At 46.0% G+C, this 13,551-nt stretch overlaps 1 long non-coding RNA gene across 1 annotated transcript in view; it reads right to left on the bottom strand.

Moving 5' to 3' along the window:
- Window positions 1–13,551, bottom strand: part of LOC116098125 — a 29,916-nt gene that overhangs the window by 3,874 nt on the left and 12,491 nt on the right. The gene's annotated exons all lie outside the window — the stretch shown is intronic.

Here is a 13,551-nt window from a genome sequence, read left to right as displayed (position 1 = left end):
CAGACAATGCTGGAGACCTTCTGCCATGGGAGGAAATCCTGTTTTACAACCAGGGGTGGAAAGAAACATGATACACCTGAAGACATGACCAGACAAAGGGAGGAGCAGCCACCCCACCCCCTCAATCCCACATATATACCCCACTCCATGAAGTTGCCTGCAGATCTTCACTGCTAAGCCCGCTTTCTGAGTTAGAACTCAGAACTTTGTTTTCTTCTTTCCATTGTCCCTTTCTGAACACTAACCCAAAGTCTTCACCCTGTTTGCCCTGATGCTGGGCATTCCTTCCTCATAGAGGAAGCCTGCCCATGCAGCTGCTCCAAGTCCCCCACTGCTGAGCTGCCTGCCCATGCAGCTGCTCCAAGTCCCCCACTGCTGAGCTGCCTGCTTTTGACATCTAACCCTGAAAGCAGAAGAACTTCTTTTCTCTTCCCATCTCTTTCCTCCCAGCAGCTGACTGCCCTGTTGTTTTTCACTTAATGCTGCAGTAAAATTGCCCTTGAGTTTCTTTCTGGCTCCTTTCTTAAAGCCTTTTATCTCGAGACTAAGAACCTGTTAGGGGCTCTTCTTAATCAGATGACAAAGGCAGCTTGAAGTGCAACTCTTTGATAAAAGAAATTGTGTGTGTGTGTGTGTGTGTGTGTGTGTGTGTGTGTGTGTTTGTGTGTAGTATGTGTGTGCATGTGTGTATTTGTGTTCACAATGTCACCTTTAGAGGTAAATGGACTGCACCCAAGTTAACCTCAGGGTGGAATCTGGCCTGAGAGACGTTTCAGGTGGCTGATGACCACCAGTGATCTCTCCTTTAGGTGTCACTGGGTCTTTCCTGTGACAACTTCACTGACAAGTTTGTGTATTTTGATGTTTTTTTTTTTTCATCATGGCGTCTTCCTGCATCTGAGTCATTATGGTTTGTTTTTATTCTGTGTCTTTCCCCGTCCCCTTCTTGCCTTTAGCTTGTTTCCTTCCTTTTCCTAATCAGAGCCCTTTTTGCTTTCCAAGTGCTTGTATTCCTGTGTCCTCTCTATTTCCTACCTGTAGGAAACAGATGAGGTCCTGAGCTAGTGAAATTCTAAGCAAATGTGCATTGTTTGACATGAGCTGGCCATGTCAAGGACTAAAGCTTCAGACTCATAGGAAATCAGCAAAGCTTTTCCCTCCGAATCAGGCTCACCGGGATGGCAAAGCCTTCTTCTGATGCAAGTGATTGGCAGTGTGGAAGAGTATGAGTGTTTATGAATGAGTGACCAGTGTGTACAAAAACCCCTAACAACTACAACTTCCTCCTCCCACATATTTACAGCCTGAGACTGCTCACCTACACAGACCTCCTCCCAAAATGAGTTAACTCTTCCCTGATGAGAGAAATATATATATATATATATATATATAAAAGAACTCGTCAACTCCTTATGCTCCCTTCTCTCAGCCTGCCAACTCTCCGGTGTGGCCAGCAGGCTATCTGTGCTCCTGCAACCCGCAACTCTCTCCAGCTAGCCACACACCCCCCCAAAGATTTATTTATTATTACAAACAAGTACACTGTAGCTGTCTTCAGCCACACCAGAAGAGGGCATCAGATCTCATTACAGGTGGTTGTGAGCCACCATGTGGTTGCTGGGATTTGAACTCAGACCTCCTGCTGCCCTAATGTAATTAGACAGAGAAAAAATCCGGTGACACTTCCCTCTCTACTGAACATAATAAACATGCTGGGGTTCCAGGTTGCTGCATAGTTGGTGTCACTCTATCAGAGTCTACACAACATGCCTGGTCCAAGTTTGTCTTTATCCCCTCACTACCCCACTCAGGTTTGTAGGATCAAGCCAGCAGGATAAGGAAATTTACTTCCCTTAAGGTCTCCTCCTTTCGGCCAGGCGGTGGCGGCACACACCTTTAATCCCAGCACTTGGGAGGCAGAGGCAGACGGATTGGATTTCTGAGTTCAAGCCAGCCTGGTCTACAGAGTGAGTTCCAGGACAGCCAGGGCTACACAGAGAAACCCTGTCTCAAACAAACAAACAAATCAAAATGGCAGATGTTTTAACTGTGGTAAGCCACAACTTTGAAAAGGGATTGTAGGCAAGGCATTCCTAGAAATAATGTTTCTTTCTTTTTTTTCCATAGAGATAATCCAAATAGAAGGCCATAGCCTTCTCAAGTATGCACAAGTTGGATCAAATTCGGGCTTCGACGAATGAATGCAGATCAACAAGGGACAGGCAAAGTAACCCTTTGCCATTGGGAAATATCTTAAGAGGCATATCAAATCAAATCCAAATGCCCCAATATCAAATTCAATTCAATTATTCCCTGTCAGCATAGGGAAAACTCATCCACAGAGGAGAGGAATTAAAAGATTTAATGCCTGTTATTAAAGATAGCATTGCTCTGGATATAAGAAAGGACAGAACAGCCTCAATAGTTAAAAATTTCACAAGAGACCAGAAAACAGATATTTTGGCAAACTGTTATAAATGATCAGAGATCAAAGCAGAAAATACATATAAATAGCTTTGAAATTGAAAATTTAGTAGACACAAGAGCAGATGTAATAATTATTCCACCAAAATCTTATCCAGATTGGTCTTTTCAAGTGGTAAATGTTTAGCTTCTAGGTATTGAACTTTATCTCAGGTAAAACAAAGTGCAAGATGGGTCAAGTGTAGGACCAGAAGGACAAAGAGGAAAATTAAAGCCGTATGTAGATAATACTGCCATGAATTTATGGGGACATGATTTGTTGCAGCAGAGGAACACAGGTTACCACTCCTCCAATCTCAGAAATAACCCATAAAGAATGCTTCTGAGAAAAATGCTATTTTTGAATAATACTTTGCCAAAGGCACATGTGTTTGTTGGAATGAAATGAAATGGGTTTTCTAAAACTACCTGTTTTAATATCATGTTAGAATGTTAGAGTTGCTGAGGCCTACTTCTTTTAACATAGCAGTAGCCATTTTGTATTCAGTTTCCATTTTGCTCATAAGGTGAAATTAAGTTCAGATTCTCAGACCCTCCTTCCCAGAAGTAATTATCCATAGCTGACACTAAGGAGTGCTTGTCATAAACCAAAAACTTATAGTGGATCACTTGCACCCTGTTATCTCGATGTTCTCAAATTCCCCTGTTCACCCCCTGTCTACAACCCTTCTTTCCTCACTCAGGACCAATCAGCTTAAAGGTTGGTCGCTAATTCTTTGTCTAGTTAGCCAAAAATGGTGTACCATTTGTCTACTTGCCTTTGAACTTTTGAACCTATGTTTTCCTATAAAAACCCTGCCCTGAAGACAGATTGGCGCCATAATTAGGTTTTTCCTTCGTGTAGTCCTGGACATCTAGTATTGTGGTGTGCGTTGAGTAAACAGTTGTTGTTTAACTGGGATTAGTATACATATGGTTTGTGTGGCAATTCCCAGACTCCAACAGAGTATAGATTGTCACATGGCCCACGCCATCTTGGACATCAGCTTTTAAGTTTTTTTCTTAACTAAAAGGGGAATTTTTTTATTGTTTGGTATTAAAAACACTTAATTTAAAATGTTTTAAGTAAGGTCCCAAGGCCTGACACTATCACTGAGGCTATGGAGTGCTCACAACAAGGGACCTATCATGACTGCCCTCAGAAAGACCCAACAAGCAGCTGAAAGAGTCAGATGCAGATATTTGCACCTAACCAAATGGACAGAAGCAGCCGGCCCTTGTTGAATTAGGGAAGGCTGAAAAAAGCTGAGGAGAAGGGTGATGCTGTAGGAGGACCAGCAGTCTCAATTAATCTGGATCCCCAAGATCTCTCTAACACTGGACCACCAAATAGACAGCATACACCAGCTGATATGAGGCCGCCAACACACATACATACAGTAGAGGACTTCCGGGTCTGTGCTCATTCAGTGATGATTCACCTAATCTTCAAGAGACTGGAGGCCCCAGGAAGTTTAGAGGTCAAGTGGAGTGGGGAATGGAGACAGGGGGTGGGGAAGAGGTGTGGGATGTAGAGTAGTAGGAGGGTGGATGGGGGGTGGAGTCTAGGAATGCAAAATGGAATGTAAAAAATAAATTAATTTAATAAAAAATTCAAAAAAATTAAAAAAAAACTGAAAAGACAAAAAAAAATGTTTTAAGTAAGTTCAAAGGGTTACCACAGTTCAACCTTGCTTTCTAAATCTCTAAGAGTTAGAGTGATTTGGAGCTAAGATAAAATATTTGAACAGAGTGATAGGAGTCCATACCTTTAATCCCAGAAGAGACAGGCAGATCTTTGTAAATTAGTTGTTTTCTAAATGTTAGAGTTATAGTGAACAAGATGGAGGTGTGGCATGCTTTTAATCCTACTACCCAGGGACAAATTCAGATGCAGCTCCTAATTGGTATGTTTGCACACTAGAGAAATCACTTGCCATATTTACAAATTATTATAAAAACCCTCTACAGGGTTATTAGAAAGGCACCCAATGGGGACAGGAACAAAAGCTCATCTTCATGCATGCAATCCTGACCAATATTGAACCGGATGATACCCTAACTATGGATAGCATGCATATGGGTGAATTGGCAACTGGGGACTTTCAATAAAGCAAAAAGGAGTCCAACAACATTTGCCTTTTGGCTTCTATTGCAAATGTTTTTCATATGCAGAGAATAAATATTTTCTCTTTGAGAAACAAATCTGGACATTTTATGAGACGTGGTGTGGTGGCCTGAGTATGACTTGGCCCAGGGAGTGGCACTATTAAGAGGTGTGGCCTTGTTGGAGTGGCTATGGCCTTGCTGGAGGAAATGTGCCACTGTCGGGGTGGGCTTTGAGACCCTCCTCCTAAGCACACGGGAGACAAGATGGAGAACTCTCAGCTCCTCCTGCACCATACCTGCTTGGACGCTGCCATGCTTCCCATCTTGCTGATATTGGATTGAACCTCTGAAACTGTAATCCAGCCCCAATTAAATGTCCATATAAGAGTTGTCTTGTTCATGGTGTCTGTTCACAGCAGTAAAATCCTAACTCAGACACAAGAACCTTATATTCAGACATCACCAACCACCCTATGGTCATAAGCATACCCTGTACAATGATAGGTTGCATCCATTCGAAGGCAGATTCCTTTATAGGCTTAGCCATGAAAGGAAAAGTATTACAGTGGAACTAGTACCTATCTGAAGTTCTTCATGACCAGATGTGGTAGCAAAGGGGTCTGTGCCTTCCTTCACTGAGGAAATAACTCAGCTGCCTAAACTGCTCCCCCCGCAAAAGAGGCACCTATTGGATTGTGGAGACAATGGAAAGGTCACAACATTTGGCTAGCATGGTTTACTGATGGTTCATCAACCACTGATGGAACCAAAACTAATGGAAAGTGGCAGCCTACAGACCAGGGGATAGAATGGCCAATACTGAGGAAGTAACCACAAAATCAGTGCAAGATCATGTGTTACAGATGCCAGAGCCTGGGTTCTTGGATGGCCATGTGGAACAAAGCCCGCTTCCTTCCTGTTTCCAAGGAGCTCTGTGAACTGTTGACATGAGTGGATAGCCTTGACTGTGTCGGGGGCTATCACTGGAGCAGTCTGGTGACTCTGCTATATTACACCCTGAAGCCATCTGTAGTGTGGGTGGTAAGGGCTACAAAAACTATATGTAGAGATAACTGGGCTTGTAAAAGACTTACCTACACATGGGAGTTTAGGGTAGGTGGGGAGGAATGCCTCATATAATCTTGGGGAAGTTTTCCTCTGAGGATGGACTATTGCTGGTCCTGGTTCAAATATTCTCCTAGGTCAGAAGATCTCCACTAGGAGTTGGGTGGCCAGAACCTCTGTGCCCTCTCCTTCTCAGTGTGTCCTGCAGGTTAAGGGATGTGTACTGCCTTCTCAGGCACCCTGGCCTGGGCTCTTAAGCCTGCCACACTGAAGAATCCTAAGGGATGCTACCAGGATCCAGTGCTACCAGAAGGGCCGGTGCTTCATTTCTAGCCCCAGATTCTCCTACAACAGACTGTCCTCACACTTTTTAAAATAAGGTTTATGTATGTATGTATGTACACTGTCATTGTCTTTAGACATACTAGAAGAGGGCATTGGATCCCTATTACAGATGGTTGTGAGCCACCATGTGGTTAGTGGGAATTGAACTCAGGATTTCTGGAAGAGCAGTCAGTGCTCTTAACTGTGGATCCATCTCTCCAGCCCACTCCAACTTTCTTGAAACCTTAAATGATGTCTCTGTCCTTCATAGCCTCAGCTATGAACAACAAGGAGACCATAGCCCACCTGCCTTCTGGACTCTTCCTACTCTACCTGAAGATTTGTTCACTTGTGCAAAGTAGATTTCACTTTGCCCAGTAGGGGGAGCAGTTCCCTGTGAACCAGAACCTCCGCAATGTCAGGGCTGGGAAAGCTGGGCAGAGGTTCCACATGCAGCCATAGAGTGGAGCACTAGCTCAGGAGCTGTCTCTAGAGAGAGGGCCAGAAGTTCTCCAAGCTCCTTCTCTACTCTTAGGGCAACCTAGACACAACTCTCCTCTTCCGTAGAATGGTGGGCCAGTCATCAGACAGTCACGATGCCCTCGCTAGCCTTGTCAGTTCAGTGGGAGAGAGGTAACTTACTTAAGCCAGCAGAGCACAACAGGTAAAAACAAAACCAAATAGGTAAATGAGAAGCATGCGGAGGTATGATGTGTTCACGGGTGACTGGCTTCTCCCCAGTCCACCCCCAGTCTGTTTCCTCTAAACTGTCTAATCCTGGCTCCCTTAGAATGTCCTCTATGATATGTTTGCCTGATACACACCCCATACAAACAAGTTCTAGGTTATGATCCTGGACCAAGACTGGGCATGAGATAACTGGTGGATCAGATAAGAAGGCAGGGGCATGGCTCCCTGATAGAGCTCTCAGACACATTCTAAGGTATTTAACTGTTTTAGGAAGAGGTTATCCAGTAAGGAACATCCTTAGCAGACAGTGCAGGAAAGGAACAAGGGGAGGATTATTTTAGCCACAGTAAACAGAGATATGGAGATTATATGTGTGATGGTAAGTGGGCTGCTAGAGAAACAAAAGTCTCCACTTAGAATATTCCATGTTGATTGTGTGATGTCTCCGCAGCCACAAAGCCCACCAGAGACTTCCCATCTCTGGGTCCAAGTTCAGCCTCCCAGGGGCCTATCTTCAGCCTCATGTCTAGGCAGTCCCCTGTCACACTCACTGACAAAGCCCCTCTCACATCTTCCACATCTGACCTGTACCTTGCGGTGATGAGGCTTCTAGGGAAACCATTGAGATCTGGGCAACTCAGAAGGCAGAACATGGAATCAGAGTTGGTTGAATTCTAGCAGATAGCTTCTAGAAGAATTGGACCAAAACAGCCAAGCAGTTTCCCAAAGTCTGGCACTGAGACAAAAGCCAGCATTCCCTCAGGGACAAGATAATTTCTACATGCTAAGTGTTATTCTCCCTATCTCTGACAAAAGGGACATATGGCTCTTCCATTAACCTATGCTTGTGGTGCCTATTAGTCTACCAAGTTCTATGCTAGCCTCTAGGCTCCCTCAGTCCCTACTCACAAGTACCTGTTACAGTCATCCTGGATGGTATGACCCACCCCTACCCTAAACCTCTCCAATCGCTGAGCTTCCCTTCCCTTCCCCCAGCTTCTCTTTCTCTCCTTCCAGCCATTTTGGCTACACACTCTCTTAGTCCCTTGGCTCCCATGTTCCCAGCCAGCTCAGTCAGTCAAGGGGGGCTCAAGGGAGGGAGGGAGGGAGTGAGGATTAAAGAAAGAAAAGACAATGAGACAACACTATAACATGACTTCAGCCAGGGCTGAAGCTAAAGTGCCTTTATTTTCATTCCAGTCTGCTTTTATACCATTCTGGGCACATGTAAAGAATGAGGTCAGTTCTTAGATCAAAGAGACAAAGTAGTCAAGGAACAAACAAGGCAATAAACGAAGTCCCCTTGGTCACTGTGTCTAGAGGCTTATCAGGATGACCAAGACAAAAGGACTGCCACACATTCCTTAGCTGTTTACCTTGAGTTTTATGTTAGCCTAAATGTAAATATTCTTATCTGAGCCTACTCTCTTGTCCTCCTTGCCCAGTGTAAATATTCTTGCCAGTATCCTAGAAGTAGCATCAAGGGCTCACCACTGCTTGGCCTTCTCTCCCCTCTCTCTTTTCCTCTCTAGCTCTTCTCCACCCCTTCTCTCCTCTCATGGTCCTGTTCAGTCTGGATCCTTCCAGATGGCTCTGGCTTTACTCTCTATTACATATACAATAAACCCTTCTCCTTGGTGATACCTTGGAACCATCATGTTCTCATTTTCATTCCCATACTGCTTAGGAACTGTGGTCTCAAGTCAGAGATGAAAGGCACAGACATAGAACACACAGACAGAGGTGTGAAGTCCTTAGCAGAGCCTAAGGGTGCAAGTCTTCAGGCTTCTCTGTATTTTCCCTCTAAGCTAAGAAGTCTCAGTCTCCATGCTCACCTTTTGAGTCAGGACATGGAGGTGAGACAGCAGACCATTCCACATTGGGCCCTCCTCCTCAGGAGCTCTCTTCAAAGACTACTGTCTGCTTGTCTCACTGCTAGGAGGGGACATACTGTGTAACAGTTACTCTTTCTCTGTCACTGTGTTTGGGCCACTGTGCTAGTCAGTTTTCATTCCTGTAACAAAATACCTGAGAGAAACAAAGGAGGAAGAACTTGTTTTAATGTCAGAGGTTATAGCCAGCAGCTAGCTCTATCCTTTCTGGGCCTGTTGGCAGCAGGTGATTGATTGATTGATTGATTGTATGTGAGTACACTGTAGCTATAGAGCAATCAGTGCTCTTAACCACTGAGCCCTCTCTCCAGCCCATGGGTAGGGGAATTTAATAATGGCTGCTTATCTCATGCAGCTATGGAGCAGATCCTGACAGCCCACTGTACAGATGCTAGACTCTCTAGTCTTTGAGATCATATACCCGTGTACACACACATACACACACACACACACACACACACACACACACACACACACACACATCCTGTTACTCCTGTTTCACTGGAAAACTGAAAAGCACGGGGAAATGACTTAGCTTCGTGCAGTGTTAGGCATATAGGGAAGGGCTGAAGGCTATTTGGTAAGCGATGGTTCAGCTGTGCAGTACTAGAACACATGGTCCCAGCTGGTGGAGCTGTCATTTGGGGGAGGGGCAGGACTTAGGAGGCAGGGGGATAGCTGGAGGAAATTGCTAACTGAGAGGCAGGTCTTAGGGAGGGGTTACAGTCCATTCTATCCCGATCGCCCCTCCTTTTCATGCCCTACCTCAGTCTCCCTCCCTCTTTCCTTCCTGGCTACAGATATTTCTTAACCAGCTGGCTTGAGATCTCAAAAGTCCTACTGCATGTCTTTCCCACCATTGGGGACTGTATCCCCAAACCACAAACCGTGAGCCCAAATGAGCCCTTCCTCCTTAAGTTACTACTTGCCAAGCAGTCGTGGCAGGCAGAAAAGTGACCAATACAGTAGGCCCCCCACAGCATTATTTACACAATTAGGGCCTTGTGACAGCACAGCTCCATCGGCTCCATTGCCCTGCGAGGAAAAGTGGTTCCTTCCATCACTGCTTTGCAGGCATAAAGCCACAAGCAAGCATCCTGGAGCACTGCTGCTTGTGTTTGTCTTGTGAAAACATGCCATCCCTTGCTCTTCTGGGTGGAGGGATGGAGGCTCTGGGTTATGTCTGGTCATCCTTTTGTGCCTTTTTGGCCTCGTGTCCTTAGGATGATAAGACTGGAAAGTGTAAAAAATGGGACCTATCTTTTTAAGTCATTTTCCAAGAAGAAAGTAATATTGTGCCCAACACTGCTATTTCAAAATGACGCAGAAAAATCTTGCACTGTGCATCATGATAATAATTCTATTATTATTATTATTATTATTATTATTATTATTATTATTATTATTATTATTTCTGTACTCATAGGCTGTGCTCTGCCCATTCTAGAGGTTCCTGTCACAACTAGTCTAAACAAGCTAAGCCAGAAAGCTGCTTTAAAAAGGGAATTGAACTTATCCTTCTCTTTGTCATTGTCAGTGTAGTCCTGCAGAATGAGGGTGGAGCAGATGCAGATGAGGGCGGAGCCTATTCAGGCAAGCTTAAAGAGGCATAGTTTGGGGACTGCTGGCTGAGTACTAGTTGCTGGGTGAAGTGCAGGCCTCACCCCAACTCGGCTTCCTTGGAAGGGTCCTGTAGTGTTTTCAGAGACAGTGTCTCACTGTGCATCCCAGCAAGGGACCAGGACTTAGATGAACTCTTACAGTCAGAAGGGAAGGGAGGAGCCTTGACAGATAATATAAATGGCAAACTTGTGGAGGGTCTTTCTTTCCGCAAGCCCTACTTGTGTGAGCATTTCCTTGCCCCTAATCAAAACCTTTCCTTTCTGGTCACTCCTGTGTGCGGTGTCCAAGATTCTCATACCACTACCTGCCGTTCGTTCTTGAGGTTCTCCTGCCTTTTAATCCTTTGGGTGGCAGAGAAAACAAACCTGATCAAGACTCACAGACGATAGCACCAGGTTGGCCTTGAGCTCATCCTGTAAGCTAAGCCAACCTTTAGCTAACCCTAACCCTACCTCTAGCTTCTGTCCCCCAAGTGCTGGGACGATAGGCACGTGCCTCATATCTGATTTGGGAAATGGATCATTTAGTAACAAACAGTGAGCAAGTCTGCTCCACATCCAGGGTCGAGGAGATGGTGGGTGTCATTAAAGCTGTTCACTTGTGAGCACAACCTGAGACATGGGCCAGGCAAGGAGCAGTTGGGACCTTGTAGTCCTGCATCCAAGAAGAGTCAGGGTCAGAGGTGGATTGCCTCTCACAAAAACCTGCCACTAGGCCTGACGGATGTTTGGCCAGATTGAACTTCCTCTCGGCTGCTTTGATTCAGGCTGACAAGTACAGGCTGGGGTCAAATCCACTCACTTTCATTCCCACAGCACTTAAAACCGAGGCCAGCCTGGAACATGTTTGGTAAAGCAGGAGCCAAGCACGCATAGGGTTTAGGTGTGACTCCGACCAGCCTTCGCTCCTTAGCTGAAGAACTCTGTGGGCGGCTAGTGCCTCATAGGTACTGAGTAGCTCAGTCCATTTGTTTGCTTCTATGAAGAACCACCCAAGATTGGGGAATTAAGGAATAGAGACACTTCTTACTATTCTGGACACTGCAGTGACTGAAGGCGAGTGCCAGCACTGAGATAGGGACTTCTGACTCCATGACTCTGGATGACATCACATGGGAAGAAGTGTGCATATATGTATGAGGCAGCTCACTTCTTTAGGAAAGCCACTCCCAAAATAATTAAACCAAGCCCACAGCAATGGCATCCATTCATCATCCATCCACCCACAAGCACGCACCCCTTCTTGATGAGGCCATGGTGGAGAGGGCCAAGCCACTGGCTTCCTTCCATGCCCCTGGCTTCACTACCCCGTTTTGTTCCTCTCTGGTTTATTTTTGTCTGTTTCTTTTCCTTGTAGTTCTCTTTTGCAGTTGACCTCGGGTTCCAGGAATAATGGGCTTGAGTGACAATCATCTTTATGACAAAGCACAGCTGAGAGCCAACAAGCCTCACAGAGCAGGTTAGCACACGTACGAGGGCACTTGCCGCAACACGGCTGCGAGGCTGCGTTTGGAACAAGAGCAATCCCCTCGTGGGACCCAGATTACTTCCCTCAAGTGATAACAAGATAGTGACTCCTCAAAAACCCTCAAAGGACAAAACAGATCAACAGGCCAGATCCCAGCCTGGTTAAAAATAACAGCCATGTGGGTCTGCCTTTGCTAGAATTTCTATTGCTGGGATAAAACATCTTGGCCCATAGTAACTTAGGGAAGGAAGATTTATTTTGTTTACAGTTCCATATCACAGTCCATCATCCAGGGAAGTCTGGGTAGGACCTCTGGGCAAGAACCGGGAAGCAGGAGCCCTGGAGCCCTGGAGAATTTCGGATTATTGGCTTGCTCCTCATCGCTTGCTCAGCCTGCTTTCTTATGGAACCCAGGACCACCAGCCCAAGGGTAGCACCACCCAAAGTGGGCAGGGCCCTTCCACATCACTCACTAATTAAGGTATTTTCCCCACAGGATTGCCCACTTCCCCACAGGATTGCCCACCGTTAGATCTGAGTGGTTCTAGCTTGTGTCAAGTTGCCCCTTCTTTCTCTTGCTAACCCTGGATGATGCACTAGAGCCCCTTTTCTGTTCTTCCCGGTGCTCCCTCACTCATTAAATCTCTGTTCTCTGCTTGTCCATTGGGACCCCAGAGCCAGGGCTCTTGCATTATAATACCAGTACTATCAAAGGCAATTTCAGTATGAGTCTTGAGCATCCAAACCACCCTGTGAAAGAGAGTTGTAGAATTTGATTCTCATTTATGTGTTCATCTGTAACCTAAATGAGAAAGGGGCCAGGGCAGTTATGGGTTACCTAGGGGCAGAAAGCAGGGTATATGCCAAATGTAGACTCCAAATTTGAATAGTCTAGACAGAGGGGCTAGGGGTTACAGGCAGTAGCAGAAAAAACCCTATCCTACCCCACCATGGCTGAGAGGACCCACCCTATATTCCTGTTAGGGTTCAGTTGCTCAGGAGCAGAGACCTAAGGGGACACCGCCTGGCTTTGCCATCCTATTACTGAAATCTCAGGTTTCAGGGATGGAAACCCACCCTGACTAAACCCATGGGAGCTGCCTGCTCTTCTCCCTCCCTGTACCTTCTACACATCCTGAAACACTCAGCAGTCATGGAGAAACCCTTGATCCCCTACCCCTGGGCTCTGGACCTCAGTGTGGCCTAGACACATTGAGGACCTAGATAGGAGTCTAGATGACTGGACAACTTGAGTTATGAGGAATCTAGGGTATATTATAGAGTCAAAGGAGGAACTAGTTAGGTTCTAGGAAGGTCAGGCACTTCAGGGACTCTACCTCAGGGCCTGTTCTCATGAGGACACTCAGTGCTGGGATGCTTGCCGGCATACATGAAGTCCTGGTACTGTAAGATGATGATGATGATGATGATGACGATAGTCTGAGGAAAGAACTAAACCATATCAGTTGGTCAGGGCTGATGCCACTTGTTTGGTTTTGTTTTTATGGAAGAAACCCCAGGTGTGTCATGCTTGCCTTATCCTCCAAGGAGAAGGCCTTGAAAGGATGACCACAAGAGCCAAACAATAGTAGTCCCACAGCACAATAGTGATAAGCCTCATGAAGGAGAGAGAGGATCAGGAAGTGGGGCTCAGAAGGAAAGGAAACGCTCAGTAAGAGGGTTCAGGAGGAGAGGGAGGACTCAGGAGGAGAGGGCTCAGGAGAGGGTGGGCTCAGAAGAAGAGGGCTCAGGAGAGGGAGGGCTCAGGAGGAGAGGGAGGGCTCAGGGGGAGAGGGAGGGCTCAGGAAGAGAGGGCTCAGGAGGAGAGGGAGAGGGCTCAAGAGGAGAGAGAGGGGTCTCAGGAGAAGAGGGAGGGCTCAGAAAGAGAGGGAGGGGGCTCAGGAGAAGAGGGAGGGCT

This window comes from Mastomys coucha, unplaced genomic scaffold (assembly GCF_008632895.1).
Source record: "Mastomys coucha isolate ucsf_1 unplaced genomic scaffold, UCSF_Mcou_1 pScaffold20, whole genome shotgun sequence".
Lineage (NCBI taxonomy): Eukaryota > Metazoa > Chordata > Mammalia > Rodentia > Muridae > Mastomys > Mastomys coucha.
The sequence above is the reverse complement of the archived record's forward strand: the minus strand, read 5'-3'. Positions and strand labels throughout refer to the sequence as shown.